This window comes from Lampris incognitus, chromosome 2, assembly GCF_029633865.1.
Source record: "Lampris incognitus isolate fLamInc1 chromosome 2, fLamInc1.hap2, whole genome shotgun sequence".
NCBI classification, from domain to species: Eukaryota; Metazoa; Chordata; class Actinopteri; order Lampriformes; family Lampridae; genus Lampris; species Lampris incognitus.
In genome coordinates this window covers 34,971,591-34,989,037 of record NC_079212.1, presented here as the reverse complement: position 1 = coordinate 34,989,037, position 17,447 = coordinate 34,971,591, and the positions used below count along the sequence as shown (strand labels likewise).

The following is a 17,447-nucleotide window of genomic DNA, read 5'->3' as shown; positions in this document are numbered from 1 at the left end:
CTTAAATGGGCATTGTGCATTGCCTCTGTGGACCAATCCACATTTACATTTTACCTATAATTTGCAAATTAATATTAATAGCAATATGTTGCCCAAAAGTTAAAATTCTAATTTTATTCTGTGAGTTTTTCTACCAGCCGCCCCAATCTGAACCCAACCGGTTCGTTGTTATTGGACTTCTGTGCGAGTGATGGATTGGCCATAATTAACACCGTGTTCGAACATAAGGTAGTTCGTAAGTGTACTTGGTACCAGAACACCTTAGGACAAATATTGATGATAGATTTTGTGGTCATATTATCAGATCTGCAGCCATATGTTTTGGACACTCCGGGAAAGAGAGGACTAGAGCTGTCAATTGCGGGAAGTGCCATGTGTCAGTCACGTCCACTTGGATGCCAGGACCTGAAGTTTCCTGGCAGAACATTGCCTAGAGCATCACACTGCCTGCGCCGGCTTGTCCTACCATATTGCATCCTTGTACAATCTCTTCTCCAAGTAAACAAGACACACGCACCCAACCATCCACATGATATAAAAAAAATGTGATTCATCAGACCAGGCCACCCTCCTCCAATAGTGCAGTTCTGAAACTCACATGCCTATTTTAGAGGCTTTCGGCGGTAGACAAGAGTCATCATGGGCATTCTGACCGGTCTGTGGCTACCAGGGGTGGAAATTAACTTTTTTGTCCGCCTGCCATTGTGGCTGGTGGATTCCAAAATCTACCAGCCACTCAATTTTTTTACCAGCCACTTTCTTGTTTTAACCGGCAGTGTGTAACTGCATGTGAAAAATAATAAAACAAGATCTACAATATTCAAGCAATAGGCTATTTTAAATATTTAAACTCTTAAAATACTATTTTAAAAATCTAGTTTACTCTTCTATGGTTTTCAAAATTGTGTACACTACCTTTAAAACATTTAACATATTTGTCAAAAAATAACCAGTGTATCAGTGCCACCAAAATTCCCTTTATTATTACATAAACCAAGACTGTAACAAGTAGAAGGAATTGTGTCAGTATGGGTCTTAATTCAACACTTAATCTAATGTTAGTAAATGACGATTTACTTGCTAACTACACGTAACGTTAGCTAGCTAATGACATTACATGACAGCTATATTCTGACCTTAATTCAACACTTAATCTAACGTTTGTGAATAGATTTTTAAAAAATTACGATTTCCTTGCATTGCCACACGTAATCTGTAAATGGCCTTCCTTTTCTCGCGATTGCGTGGGCATTTCTAAACAGTAGGCTCATCTTCTCCAACTGGGACGCGTTCATGGCAGCGGTATCCTGTGGGGTCGATTTTCCCCGTACTATCTTTATTACATGGATGTGGCATTTGGATGATTCGTGGTCTTTTATGGCTTCCAATTTTAGGTTTTTAGTCCCAATAATGAAACTGTTAGCTTTCTTGTTGGCATCCGAAGCGTGCTGACGACATACCCAACAGAACATTGTCTGGCTTGTCTCCTCGTAAACTAACCAATCACGCGACTCTCTGTCTCCGTTGTCAGTTATTCTCCACTTCTCATTAAAAAAACGTTTTCGTTTCGTCTTCGCCTCTTTAACCTGTGTCTCCTCCTGGGATGTTTTCTCTGCAGACCTCTTAACCCCTGCGATGTAACGCCACATTGTGTTTTCTGGCTCTCTCCTCGTCCTCGAAAGTGTCTGTGTGAATTAGCAGACTCGCAAGACAAGCGTCCCTATACTCTGCCTCTGATTGGCTAACCAACGATGGCAACAAGTACTAGCCAATCAGAGGCAGAGTAGGGCGGGTCATAGGGGGAAAATAAGGCAGATTCGCGATTCAGTATGTCACAAATTGCTACTTTTCTTTACCCGCCACCGTGGCTGGTAGGTTGAGCAAATTCACCCGCCAATACGCAAATCCACCCGCATTTGGCATGTAGCGGGTGCTAATTTCCATCCTTGGTGGCTACGCAGCCAGATACACAGCTAGCTGCAATGCATAGTTTGTTTTGACACCTGTCTATCATACCCAGCATTAACTTTCTCAGCAATTTGTGCTACAGTAGCTCTTCTGTGGGATCGGACCAGATGGGCTAGCATTCGCTCCCTATGCGCATCAGTAGCAATGTATTTTGCAAGCAGCCCTCAAAGTTCAGTGAAGGCTGTATATTTTTAGCTTCAGTGGGTCCAGCAGCAGAGTATTTTTGTATTTTTAGCAGAGGATGGTTTCGATCCATCAACCTCTGGGTTATGGGCCAAGCACACTTCTGCTGCGCCACTCTGCTATACTTCACCTCAGATGGGATTCGGACCCACAATCCCTGGCTTAGGAGGCCAGTGCCTTATCCATTTGGCCTAATGGATAAGGCACTCCTCCTCAGCCAGGGATTGTGGGTTTGAGTCGACTCTGAGGTGAAGTGTGGCGCAGCGTGCTGGGCCATAACCCAGAGGTTGATGATTTGAAATCATCCTTTGCTACACTTTTAACTATGGGTCTGCAGAACAAAGACTCAAGGATACTCTCCTGCTGTACCCACTGAAGCTAAAAATATACCGCCTTCATTGAATTGTGAGGGTTGCTTCAAAAATGCAATGCTATTGATGCATGTGAGGAGCGAAGGCTAGCTCAGCTGGTCAATAACAAACTGAGCTACAGTAGCTCTTATGTGGATAAGAGCTACTGTAGCTCAATTTGTTAAAGAAGTTAATGCTGGGTATGAGAGACAGGTGTCAGAACACACAATGCATTTCAACTTGTAGTGTATGGGGCTGCATAGCCGCAGAACGGTCAGAGTGCTGATGGTGACTCCTGTCTACTGTTGAACGTCTCTACAATAGGTATGTGAACATCAGAACCGCACTATGAAGAATTAGAAGAAGGTGGCCTGGTCTGATGAATCACATTTTCTTTTACATCATCTGGATGTTTGGGTGCATATGTGTGGTTTACCTGGGAAAGAGATTGCATCAGGACTATGAGAAGGAGACAGGCCGGCGGAGGCAGTGTGATGCTCGGGGCAATGTTCTGCTGGGAAACTTTGGGTCCTGGCATCCAAGTGGATATTACATTGACATGTGCCACCTACCTAAACATCGTTACAGCCAAGGTACACCCTTTCATGGCAACAGTATTCCTAAAATGGTCTCTTTCAGCAGGATAATGCTCCCTGCAACCCTGAAAAAGTTGTTCAGTAATGGTTTGAAGAACATGACAAAGAGCTCAAGGTGTTGCTCTGGTCTCCAAATTTCTCAGCTCACAATTGATCAAGCACCTGCTGGCAAAACAAGTCAAATCCATGGAAGGCTACACCTTGAAACTCACAGGATGTAAAGGAACTGCTGCTAACATACTGGTGCTAGCTATCAGAGCACACCTTCAGAGGTCTGATGGAGTCCATGCCTCGACAGGTCAGCACTGCTGTAGCATGAAACAGGCTTGTACTGTCTCATAAAGAATTTACTTGACTCACAGGATTATTTTTGCTCCTTATTTGTTGAGCACTTCCCCTACCATTGAGTGTTTCTTTTAACAAAGTCTTATATATATATGTGTGTGTGTGTGTGTGTGTGTATATATATGTATATGTATATATTGTGGTGACCCACATCTATATAACTAGAGACATTCACCTAAGAGAGAATGCACTTCCGCTTCCGGAGCAGAGAGTTCAGTGTCGTTGTCGAATATATGACATGTAAAGTTGGAGCTAGTAAACTACCTCGACTACGTCTACTCTCACGTCTCCTGTCTCGTTGTTTTCTAACTCCACATTGGTGACCCCGACGTGATCGAACAACTAATACGAGTATGTTTGACAACGACGACGCCGGTGCTAACAACATGGCTATTGCTAACGCTAGCATTTACACCGCTACTGTGAAGCTACCCGACTTTTGGCAGCATAATCCACGGCCGTGGTTTCAACATGTGGAAGCCCAGTTCCAGCTGAGAGGGATAACGCAGGATGCAACGCAGTACTTCCACGTAGTGGCGGCGTTAGACGCATCGACAACGGCGCGAGCAATGACACTTGGAAGCTCCGCCAGCTGCTGGCAAGTACGATGCTATAAAGACATTCCTCCTGAAACTATTCGAACTGTCGGAGCTGGAGAAGGCAGACCGTTTACTGTCCCCGAATGGCCTCGGCGACGGCAAACCGTCCGATTTAATGGAAAAAATGCTGTCTGTGCTGGGATCGGCTGATCCGGCCTTTCTTTTCACACACATTTTTCTGAGGCAGCTCCCCGCACCTGTACGCACAGCATTGGCCAGTTCTCCTCTCGCCGCCTCCAAGGACTACCGTTCTCTGGCTGCTGAAGTAGACAGGGTTTTCCTGGCCAACCGGCAACAGTTTGTGCATGCCCTGCTACCCCACCAGACCGCCCCACCACCACCTGTGTACGACTATATGGACACCGCGGCTGCGGTGACAGCCCGCCGCCAACCTGACGACGGGCTCTGTTATTACCATGCCAGGTTTGGGGCAAAAGCAAAACGGTGTCGCAAACCCTGCAGTTACAGGGTTCAGGGAAACGCCAAGGCCGGCGCTTGTTAACGGCTATGGGCGCCGGCCGTGACTGCAAGCTGTTGTTCATCAGAGACTCCTTGTCGGGCCGGCGGCTGCTGGTTGACTCTGGCGCTCAACGCAGCATACTACCAGCACAAGCTGTGGACACGATGACCGACAGTCACGGCCCCCAGATGGACGCCGCCAACGGCACGTCCATTCGGACGTACGGTATCAGACATGTGGACGTGTGTTTTGGCGGCCGACGTTTCGGCTGGGACTTTGTGATGGCTGCTGTATCCACCCCGCTCCTAGGTGCGGATTTCCTCTGTGCTTTCAACCTGCTGGTGGATGTTAAAAACTGTCGCGTGATTGATGCCGTCTCTTTTGCGTCATACCCCTGCACGCTTGGGGGCGCTGGAGCGCTGTGCCTCGCTAACACACTCTCCACCGGGGATCCATACCAACGCCTGCTCGCAAATTTCCCCGAGCTGACCACACCCACCTTCTCCTCGGCGGTGGCCAAGCACGGCGTGGAACATCATATCACCACAGTGGGGCCCCCAGTTTACGCCCGGGCCCGACGCCTCGACTCGGCCAAGCTCGCAATAGCCAGGGAGGAGTTTTCGACTATGGAGCGCCTCGGCATTGTCCGCCGTTCTGACAGCCCGTGGGCTTCCCCTCTTCACATGGTTACTAAGGCCAACGGGGGTTGGCGCCCGTGCGGGGACTACCGTCGCCTAAACAATGCCACGACCCCCGACCGGTACCCCATACCGCACATACAAGATTTCTCTACCCACCTGGCGGGCGCTGCCATCTATTCCAAAATCGACTTAGTGCGGGGGTATCACCAAGTGCCGGTCCACCCACTGGATGTCCCAAAAACGGCTGTCATCACACCCTTTGGGCTCTTTGAGTTTTTACGTATGCCTTTCGGCCTTAAAGGGGCGGCGCAGACGTTTCAGCGCCTTATGGATTCTGTGCTCCGTGACATGCCATTTTTGTTTGTGTACTTAGACGACATCCTCGTGGCCAGCGCGTCGGCGGAGGAACACATGACGCACCTCAGACAGCTGTTTGACAGGCTCAGCGAACACGGCCTCATCATCAACCCAGCTAAGTGTCAGTTCGGGGAGTCGTCCATCACCTTCCTCGGGCACCACATCACTCCACAGGGGGCCGTTCCCCTCCCTGCCAGGGTTGAGGCTGTCACCATGTTCCCCCGCCCCCGCACTGTACAGTCGCTGCAGGAATTCCTGGGCATGGTGAACTTTTATAACCGTTTCCTGCCCCGTGCCGCCCACGTCATGCGTCCCCTGTATGAGGCCCTGCGGGGTAAGAAGTCTAAGGACGAGCTGGACTGGTCTTCGGGGATGGACGAGGCTTTTGTGGCCGCCAAGACCGCGCTGGCCAACGCTGCGCTGCTAGCTCACCCGTCGCCTGCCGCCCCCATAGCCCTTACAACGGATGCCTCCGACTACGCCGTGGGGGCCGTGTGTGAGCAGTGGGTGGGGGGGGGCTGGCAGCCGTTGGCGTTCTTCAGTACACAACTCCGTGAGAGCGAGCGCAAATACAGCACCTTTGATAGGGAACTACTGGGTCTCTTCCTCGCAACCAGACACTTTAGGTTCCTATTGGAGGGCCGACAGTTCACCGCTTTCGTGGACCACAAACCGCTGACGTTCTGTATGGCCAAAACCTCAGAACCGTGGTCTGGGCGTCAGCAGCGTCATCTCGCAGCGGTTTCCGAGTTTACCACGGACATACAACACGTGTCGGGCAAGGATAACTCCGTCGCCGACTGCCTTTCACGGGCGGTTGTTAACGCCGTTCACTTGGGACTCGACTACGCCGCTATGGCAGCGGACCAAGCCAAGGACGCGACCGTTCAAGACTACCGGTCGACCCCTACGGCGCTACGGCTGGAGGACGTGACGTTCGACGCGGCCAACACCACCCTCCTCTGTGACATCTCCACCGGTCAACCGCGCCCCCTGGTGCCTACTTCCTGGCGGCGCCGAGTTTTCGACACCGTCCACGGCCTTTCCCACCCGGGAGTGAAGGCCTCGACCAAATTGGTGAGCGTCAAGTTTGTTTGGCCTGGGCTCCGTAAGGATGTTAGAGCCTGGGCCGGCTCTTGTGTGGCGTGCCAACGCGCCAAGGTGCACCGCCATACCAAGGCCCCTTTGGCGCCGTTTGTGGTTCCAGAGAGGCGGTTTGACCACGTCAATGTTGACCTGGTGGGTCCCCTGCCCCCCTCCCGTGGTTATACGTTCCTCCTCACTATTGTGGACAGGGCCACCAGGTGGCCAGAGGCTATTCCCTTGTCCTCCACGACGGCAGCAGAGGTAGCACGGGCGTTCATCGGCTGCTGGGTGGCCCGTTTCGGCACACCGGGTGACATCACGAGCGACCGGGGCTCCCAGTTTACCTCGGAGCTCTGGACGGCGGTCGCTGAGCACCTGGGGATGAAGATCCACCGCACTACGGCGTACAACCCGCAGAGCAACGGACTTTGTGAGCGGTTCCATCGGGACATGAAAGCCGCTCTGCGAGCAAGCCTCACTGGCTGCGACTGGATGGACCGGCTCCCATGGGTCATGCTCGGCCTGCGTTCGGCCCCGAAGGAAGACCTCCAGACCTCCTCCGCTGAGCTGGTGTATGGCCAGCCCCTGCGAGTTCCGGGGGAGTTTCTTCCGGATGCTACGACTCCCTGGTCGGCCGCCTCTCACCTCAGTGCGTCCCGGAGCGCTGCCGGTGCCTTCGCTCCCGTTCCGATGTCTCAACACTGCCTCCCCCGGTCCTACGTCCCCAAGGATCTGCCATCGGCGAGGTACGTCTTCATTAGGCACGACAGCCATCGGTCCCCGCTGCAGCCCCCATACGACGGGCCCTTCCGCGTCCTGGAGGCGGGGGATAAGAACTTTGTGGTGGACATGGGGGGCAGGCCGGAGCGGGTCGCTATAGACCGTCTCAAGCCTGCTCACTTGGACATTGGGGAGCCAATGCAATTGGCCCTACCCCCGCGGCGGGGACGCCCTCCTAGGTCGGCCCCGGCACCTGCCTCTGTTCCTGCTTCGGCCCCGCCTATGGCCCGGGTTTCGGCCCCATCTGTTTCCCCTCCTGTGAAGCGCAGCCGTTATGGCCGCAGGGTCCACCCCCCGACTCGTCACTTGTTTTCCCCGTGACTTTGCACTATGTCATTGACTGTTCTGTTGTAGAGTCTATTTTTATGTTCATGAGTTGCGCTTTTGCTGTTTTGCATTGTTTTGTGTAGGTGAATTCTGGGGGGGCCTGTGTGGTGACCCACATCTATATAACTAGAGACATTCACCTAAGAGAGAATGCACTTCCGCTTCCGGAGCAGAGAGTTCAGTGTCGTTGTCGAATATATGACATGTAAAGTTGGAGCTAGTAAACTACCTCGACTACGTCTACTCTCACGTCTCCTGTCTCGTTGTTTTCTAACTCCACAATATACTATATATATAGATAGATAGATATAGATGTGTGTGTATTTATATATATATATGATTTTTTATATATATAGATGTGTGTGTATTTATATATATACACACACACACACACACACATACATGCAAAAACTACCATACCAGATAATATTCATGAGAATAAAATTAGAATTTTAACTTTAGGGCAACAAATTGCGATTAATATTAATGTGCAAATTAAATGTAAAAATATAAATGTGCATTGGCCCACAGAGGGAATGCACATTTAAGCTTCTGTAGATGAGAGTATCCAACAAATGATTCTTTTAGTTCACCCCTTGCGCTCGCTCTCTCTCTCTCTTTATCTCGTAATTCTCCCCAGTTGTTGTGGCCTCAGTGGCCTCAACTGCTGGAGAGAATTGAGAGACAAAGAGACAGAGTGAGCAAGGGGTGAAATAAAAGATTAATTTGTTGGAAACTCTCATATACAGAAGCTTACATATGTATTGTGCGTTGCCTCTGTGGGCCAATACACATTTACATCAAAGAAGGTTGAATCAGCTCATCTGGATACAATGTTTATTGACCGATACGTTTCATCACTCATCTAAGTGACCTCTTCAGTCTAAACTGACTGCACGCATCCGCACCCCTTATAAACAATACAGTTGCATACACCTAAAAACCAACGACCAATTTGATATACAAATATGGGTGTGGCCATGAAGTAGAGTTTCAGTGGCCATGAGTACTACTCACAGAAGATTTGGGAATGTTTGCAATCACAGCATTGTAAAATGCAACAGATGTACCCCCCCCCGCCCCCCAGATCAGGGATGGTCATTCCCTCTTAACATAGTTGGCCCCTTTGACTCTGTTCAAACAAGCGTTCCTCCCTATCAAAGATGCACATCCTCATCCTTGAAAGAGATGGGAGACCTGCAGTCAGTTTAGGCCGAAGAGGTCACTTAGATGAGTGATGAAATGTATCAGTCAATAAACGTTGTATCCAGATGAATTGATTCAACCTACTTTGATTTTCTTTCCTGGATTATTGAGCATGCATCAAGACAATGCACATTTACATTTAATTTGAATATTAATATTAACAGCAATATGTTGCTCTAAAGTTAAAATTCTAATTTATTCTCGTGATTTTGATCTAATATGGTATTTTTAGTATATATATAAATATCTATATAATATATATTTAGTATATATATAAAATCCAGTGAGTCAAGTAAATTCTTCATGAGACAGTACAAGCCTGTTTCATGCCATAAGCAAACATCAGCTGTCAGTAAAATGACATGGGCCAGCACACATCACCTCAGATGGGACTCGAACCCACAATCTCTGGCTTAGGAGGCCAGTGCCTTATCCATTAGGCCACTGAGGCAACAGTACATGGAGAGAATTGAGAGACAAAGATAGTGAGAGCAAGGGGTGAAATCAAAGGGTAATTTGTTGGAAACTCTCATCTACAGAAGCTTAAATGTGCATTGCCTCTGTGGGCCAATGCACATTTACATCTTGCATTTAATTTGCACATTAATATTATAGCAATTTGTTGGCTGAAAGTTAAAATTATAATTTTCTTCTCGTGATTTTTCTCTAGTATGGTAGTTTTTGTATATATACACACCTATGAGCCAAAATATCAAAACTAGCTGCCTAATATTATGTAGGTCCCCCTCGTACCGCCAAATCAGCCCTGACCTGTTGAGACATTGTAATGAATGAAAGGTCACGTGTTTAACTTGACCTACTCACGGATGTACGTGCAGTGCGTGGGACGTATACAGGAAGTTAGAAGGGCATGTTATGAAGGTTGTATGTCGGATGAACGCTAGTAAAAGCTACACAGTTAAGAACCTACGAAGTCGGCTCGTTCATGAATTATTCTTATGTCAGTAAGACAAGGCGTCTACGGACATTACATGGTGTCAGAATAGTCTGTGTATCGGAACACGAGCGGTCATGCCGAAGTTTAATCCGCCGAGTGAATTCAAGTTTGACTGCCCCGTTGAATGGCCGGAGTGGAACCAACGGTTTTCGCGCTTCAGGCTCGCGACAAAGCTGGATAAAGACGACGGGGAGGTTCAAGTGAGTTCGCTGATTTATGCAATGGGCGACGAGGCTGAAAAGATATTCAGCTCGTTTGGCTTCGCGGCGGAGGGTGATAAAGTGGACTATGATATCGTACTGAAAAAGTTCGACGACTACTTTATTCCCCGCCGTAACATCATACATGAGAGGGCGTGCTTCTATCAACGTAGCCAGCAGCCAGGAGAGACAGCGGAGATGTACATCCGGACATTGTATGAGCTGTCTGAACACTGTGAGTTTGGGGACAAGAGGGATGAACATATCAGAGATCGTCTGGTAGTGGGCATAAAAGATAAGGTGCTCTCCCGTCAGTTCCAGCTCACAGCGGACCTTACTCTGGTGAAAGTCATTGAACAAGTGCGCCAGGCGGAGGCAATAACAAAGCAGCTCAGCCTCCAAGCTAACCAACCAGAGGCCCAGCTGGCTAACGTCAATGTTGTCCGATGGCGGGACGAACGCCAAAACAAAAAGGGCGGACAGCGTCATGGTTGCAGCAGACCTGCAACCAACAAAGTAGATGAATGCGGGAGGTGCGGCAAGACGCAGCACACCGATGAGCGGAAGTGTCCTGCAACGAACAGTAAGTGCAACAAGTGTCATAAAAAGGGACATTGGGAGCGTGTATGTCACTCTAAAGCGGTGAGAGAAGTCACTGAAGAGGTTAAACAGCTGTACTTTCTGGGAGAAGTTGGCAAAGAGAGCAGTCAGGAAGATTGGACTGTTAGTTTAACAATAAGTGATGTACCAATAACCTTTAAAATTGACACGGGGGCTGACGCTACTGTTATCAACCAAGGGACATTTAAAAAGCTGAAGCCAAACATAAAACTGGGACCTCCTGACACATGCTTCATAAGCCCAGGTGGAAACATCAGCTGCATAGGACAGTTTCAAGCCACAACCAACTACAAGGAGAAACAATACTCCTTTCCAGTGTATGTGATCAAGGGGAGAGGCAGCTGTCTGCTGAGTCGTCCAGAGGCAGTGGAGATGGGTCTAGTGAAGCGGATGAATGAGGTCAGTGGAGTTTTCGGTTCAAGTGGACTGCTGAAAACAGACCCAGTGAAAATAGCTCTGGTGGAGGGTGCCCAGCCATACGCGGTGCATACAGCCAGACGGATACCACTGCCACTTGTACCACTGGTTAAGAAAGAACTGCAGCGCATGGAAAATAAGGGCATTATTGAAAAAGTGACTCAGCCCACAGAATGGTGCGCCGCTATGGTGCCGGTGCTGAAACCGAACAAGAAAGAGGTTCGCTGCTGCGCTGACCTCAGGAGGCTGAATCGAGCGGTGAAACGTGAGAAATACGTGCTGCCCACTATGGAGGAAATAATGCCAAGGCTCGCAGGGTCAAAGTTCTTCACAACGTTGGATGCAGCAAGTGGGTTTTACCAGATCCCCTTGCATGAAGACAGCAGGGGGCTCACCACTTTCATCACCCCATTTGGGAGGTATGCTTTCTGCCGCCTTCCATTTGGTATAACGAGTGCTCCAGAGATTTTCCAGAGAAAGATGGCGGAAACTCTGACCGGGCTAGAGGGCACAGAGGTGTACATGGATGACATCCTTATACATGGAGAGACTGAGGAAATCCATGACTGGCGCCTAGCAGAGGCCCTGGGGGTCATTGAAACAGCAGGTCTCAAACTGAACCAAGCGAAATGCAAGTTCAAACAGAAACAAGTCCGCTTCCTTGGTCACATCATCGACGAGGCAGGCGTCAGACCTGACCCGGACAAAGTGGCCGGAATAGAGAACTTTCCTCAGCCCCAGAACGTGACGGAACTCAAGAGGTTCCTCGGGATGGTGAACTATTTGGCAAAATACGTCCCAGAGCTGTCCACTGTAGGTCAGCCGCTTTATGGACTGCTTAAAGCAACGACAGAGTGGCTGTGGGGACCTGCACAGAACACAGCATTCCAAGACCTTAAAGCAGCACTCGCCACCGCCCCGGTACTCACCTTTTATGACGTCACTAAGGCTACGGTGGTGTCAGCAGATGCCAGCAGCTACGGGCTGGGAGGCGTTCTGCTCCAGCAGCACGGGGAACACTGGAAGCCCGTGGCCTACTGCTCCCGACGGCTGAGTGACGCAGAGACAAGGTACGCACAGATCGAGAAAGAGTGCTTAGCCAGCGTCTGGGCATGTGAAAGGTTCGAGAAGTACTTGTTTGGGCTTGACAATTTCAGACTTGTCACCGATCATAAACCACTAGTGCCTCTCATGAACAGCAAAGACTTGGATAATGTGCCCATTAGGTGCCAGAGACTGTTAATGAGGCTGATGCGTTTCAATGCAGTGGCTGAATACGCACCAGGCAAAACTTTAGCTGTGGCTGATGCACTCTCCAGAGGCCCAGAGCAGTGCTACGGAGATGGTGCTTCTCATGATGATGTTGCAGCGCACATTGATGCCATCGTGTGCCAGGTGCCTGCCACACCTCAAAGGATGCAGGAGATAAAACAGAGCACGGATGGGGATCTGCAGCTCCAGACAGTGTTGGGCTTCATCAGACACGGCTGGCCTGAGTATGTCGATAAAGTGCCGGAGACAGTCAGAGACTTTTATCAGGTGAGAGGGGAGTTATCTGAGGTAGATGGTTTAGTCATCAGAGGCAGTCGTATCGTCATTCCCACAGAGATGAGGGAGGTGATCTTAGACAGAATACACGACGGGCACCAGGGGATAGCTAAGTGCAGAGAGAGAGCTAGCCAGTCAGTGTGGTGGCCCAAAATGACAGAGCACATTACAACAAAGATACAGCAATGTCAATTCTGCAGAGAACACAAGAACACACAGAGAAAAGAGCCTTTAATGTCAAGTGAGCTCCCATCCAGACCATGGCAGAAAGTTGGCATAGACCTGTGTGAGTACAAAAAGCAAAACTACTTGATAGTGTCTGACTATTATTCCAGGTTTTTGGAGATCCTAAATCTACCAACAACTACTAGCAGTCAGGTTGTAGCTAGGCTGAAGGCTACATTTGCACGTTTTGGTATTCCTGAAATTGTAGTTAGTGATAATGGGCCACAGCTAGTTTCAGAAGAGATGAGGAGGTTCAGTGAGGATTATGATTTCATCCATGTGACTTCAAGCCCACACTACCCCCAGAGTAATGGACAGGCAGAGAGGGCTGTTCAGATAGCCAAAAGCATATTAAGGCAGGAAGACCCTCTCCTCGCCCTGTTGACATACAGAGCTACACCCTCTTCTTCCACTGGAGCCAGTCCAGCGGAATTGCTCATGGGTAGGAGACTCAGAACCACCTTACCCACATTGCAGCATAACCTGAAACCGGCCTGGCCTAAAGAGGAACTGATCAAAACCGCTGACGCCGCAGCCAAATCGAGGCAGGCTTTCTACTACAACCGCAGGAACGGCGTGCGGACACTGCGCCCACTGAACTCGGGTGACGCAGTACTCACCAAACCTGATGGACAGAAAACATGGACAATGCCAGCAGTTGTTCACAGTCAGAGCTCCACTCCCAGATCCTACATAGTGGAGACAGCTCAAGGTGAACATTACAGAAGGAACAGGCGCCACCTGTTGGCCACACCCAAAACACTCACCTTTGTCAGCAGGGATCCTGACCATGTCACTCCAGGGGAGAGTGGAAACACGGATGAGTCCCGAGCAGCAGAAATGCCAACTTCCACACCATATGTTACTCGCTCTGGCAGGGTGAGCAAGCCTGCAATCCGGCTGGATTTGTGAGGCGTATGGACTTGTGTACTGTTGGAGATTTTTAATTTTTTGTGAAAAGGGGGGTGATATACAGGTTAAAATTGTTGGCAGTAAATGTTCAGAGAAATGTTTAGAAAATCATCTTAGAGGGGGAGATGTAATGAATGAAAGGTCACGTGTTTAACTTGACCTACTCACGGATGTACGTGCAGTGCGTGGGACGTATACAGGAAGTTAGAAGGGCATGTTATGAAGGTTGTATGTCGGATGAACGCTAGTAAAAGCTACACAGTTAAGAACCTACGAAGTCGGCTCGTTCATGAATTATTCTTATGTCAGTAAGACAAGGCGTCTACGGACATTACAGACATGGACTCCATAAGACCTCTGAAGCTGGTGTCTGGCACCACGATGTTAGCAGCAGATCCTTTAAGTCTTGTAAGCTGTGAGGTGGAGCCTGCATGGATTTGACTTGTTTTTCTAGCACATCCCTCAGGTTCTTGATCGATTGTGATCTGAGGAATTTGGAGACCAGAGCAACACTTTGAACTCTTCATCATGTTCCTCAAACCATTCCGGAACAACTTTTGCAGTGTGACAAGGTGCATTATCCTCCAGAAACAGGCCAATGCGGGAATACCGTTGCCATGAAGGGGTGTACCTGGTCTGCAACGATGTTTAGGTAGGTGGCACGTGTCCATGTAACATCCACGTGGATGCCAAGACCCAAAGTGTCCCAGCAGAACATTACCCAGAACATCACACTGCCTTCACTGGCTTGTCTTCTTTGCATAGTGCATCCTGGTTTTAATCTCTTCACCAGGTAAACAATGCACATGCACCCGACCATCCACATTATGTAAAAGAAAATGTGATTCATCAGACCTGGCCACCTAATCCACTGCTTCATGGTGCAGTTCAGATGCTCACATGCCTATTGTAGAGGTTTTCGGTGGTGAACAGGAGTCATCATGGGCGCTCTGGTAGGTCTTTGGTTACGTAGCCTTATACACAGTAAGCTGCAATTGTGTTTGTGTGTTTTGACACCTGTCTGGCATACCCAGCATTAACTTTTTCAGCTATTTGAGCTACAGTAGCTCTCTACTGGGATCAGAACAGACAGGCTAGCCTTGTCGCCCAATTCGCGTCAATGAGCCTTGGGTGCCCATGACCCTGTCACCAGTTCACCCATTGTCTTTCTTTGGTAGGTGTTGACCACTGTATATCTGGAACACCCCACAAGACCTGCTGTTTTGGACATGCTCTGACCTATTTGTCTAGCAATCACAATTTGGCCCTCGTCAAAGTTGCTCTGATCCTTATGCTTGCCAATTTTTCCTGCTTCCAACACATTATCTTCAAGAACCAAGTGTTCACTTGCTGCCTAATATATGCCACCCCTTGACATGTGGCATTAAAATGAGATAATCAATGTTATTCACTTTCTTTTCAGTGGTTTTAATGTTTTGGTTAATCGGTGTACATATATATACATATAAAAACACACAACTCAAAAAAGTACAGATATATATATACTATATCTGCTTTTTTGAGTTGTGTGTTTTTTATCATTTCTGTGAATTGCTACTGCAACACTGGAATTTCCCTTTGGTGATAAATAAAGCACTCTGTCCGTCCGTCCGTCCGTCCGTCCGTCCGTCCATCCATCCATCCATCTATCTATCTATCTATCTATCTATCTATCTATCTATCTATCTATCTATCTATCTATCTATCTATCTATCTATCTATCTATCTATCTATCTATCTATCTATCTATCTATCTATCTATCTATCTATCTATCTATCTATCTATCTATCTATCTATCTATCTATCTATCTATCTATCTATCTATCTATCTATCTATCTATCTGTCCGTCTGTCTGTCTATCTATTGTACTGTGGATCTACTTTTAGCATGGATGATCCTGAATTTCTAAAAGTGTTAGCTGACTGATTAAAGAGCAGCTCTTTGTGATGCTCTTCCTCCACTGTATTCTCAGATTAATATGTTTATTTGACAGCCTGAAAGTGTAAAGTTTAGTTTACAGTTTGGCAATTTATGGTCGATGCCACCAGTGGCTTTCAGTTTATAATTCGAGCGATGGCTGCCACAACCATTTTAGTGATCATTGCTTATATCTTACTGAGCTTTGATCCTATCATTGGCTCAGTTGTCGTGACAAAATTATAGAATGGTGTTATTCCACTCATCACAGCATCTGTTTAGAATGGATTATTTTTATAAGTGCCATTAGAATGTTCCTGTGCCTGTACCATGCAGTATTCATACATGCATGGGAACATGGTGTTTATCAAATCTTTGACACAAGTACAGTCCTTTATAATAAATAATGTTGTGGTGAAATTCACAAATTTACAGAAAAGCACATTTATCTCCTTTTTCAGACCTCCATGTCTTGGAAGCGAATGAATAAATGTCAGTAGCGTGTACTATTATCACTTGAGTTTCTAGTTTTTATTAGTGACACATCCAAAATCAAAGTGAACAAGGATGTTGGTGACATTGTGGCGATACTGATCAGGCAGTCATGACTCACCGACCAATAAGTGGTATTGATGGATTGAAAACAATCTTCAGATTCTGAGAGTAGTTACATTGCAAGTTCAGTCCAAATTTTTTCAAGTGAACAAGAATCTGCTAGTGTTGCAGTACCCAATTTTAGCTTCAGTGTGCACAGACAGAGACTGCTTCACTTTCTTATTATGCAGCAAGCTGCAATGCACTGTGTTTCTGACACCTATACCTATCATACACAGCATTAACTTTTTCAGCATTTTGAGCCCCAGTAGCTCTTCTGTGAGATCGGACAGACGGGCTAGCTTTTCCTCCTCACGCACCTCAATAGCAATGTATTTTGCAAGCGGCCCTAACAATTCTGTTAAGGCTGTATATTTTTGGCTTCAGTGGCTCCAGCAGGAGAGTATCTTTGAGCCTCTGTGCTGTAACTTTGATGCAGACACACAGTTAAAACCTTAGCAGAGGATGATTTCGATCCATCACCTCTGGGTTGTGGGCCCAGCACGCTTCCGCTGCGCCACTCTGCTATACTTAATCTCAGATGGGACTCAAACCCACACTCCCTTGCTTAGGAGGCAGTGCCTTATCCATTAGGGTACTGAGGCCACAGTAATCCAGGAGAAATTACAGACAAAGCAAGAGAGAGAGAGAGAGAGAGAGAGAGAGAGAGAGAGAGAGAGAGAGCAAGAGGGGAAATAAAAGGGTAATTTGTTGGATACTCTCATCTGTGCATTGTGCATTGTCCCTGTGGACCAATTTACATTTTACCTTTAATTTGCAAGTTGATATTAATAGCAATAATTTGCCCTAAAGTTAAAATTCCAATTTTATTTTTGTTATTTTTATCTAGTATTGTAGTTTTTGGATATGCACACCAATCAGCTAGAACATCAAAACAACCCTCCTAATATGGTGTAGGTTCCCCATGTGCCACCAAAACAGCTCTGACCTGCTGAGGCATAGACTCCACAAGCCCTGTGAGGTTGTTCTCTGGTATCTTGTACCAAGAAGTTAGCAGCAGATCCTTTAAGTCCTGATATGGAGTCTCCTTGGATTTGATTTTTTTCCTAGCACATCCCTCACATACTTGATCTGGTTGAGATATAAGGAATTTTGAGGCCAAAGCAACACCTTGAACTCTTTGTCATGTTCCTC

The 17,447-nt window shown here is 47.7% G+C and overlaps 1 protein-coding gene and 1 non-coding gene across 2 annotated transcripts in view; one reads left to right on the top strand and one right to left on the bottom strand.

Moving 5' to 3' along the window:
- sema3h (sema domain, immunoglobulin domain (Ig), short basic domain, secreted, (semaphorin) 3H) overlaps window positions 1-17,447 on the top strand; it is a 111,831-nt gene that overhangs the window by 61,528 nt on the left and 32,856 nt on the right. The gene's annotated exons all lie outside the window — the stretch shown is intronic.
- Window positions 9,277-9,349, bottom strand: trnar-ccu (transfer RNA arginine (anticodon CCU)). The gene has a single exon. It is a non-coding gene; the product is annotated as a tRNA-Arg (tRNA).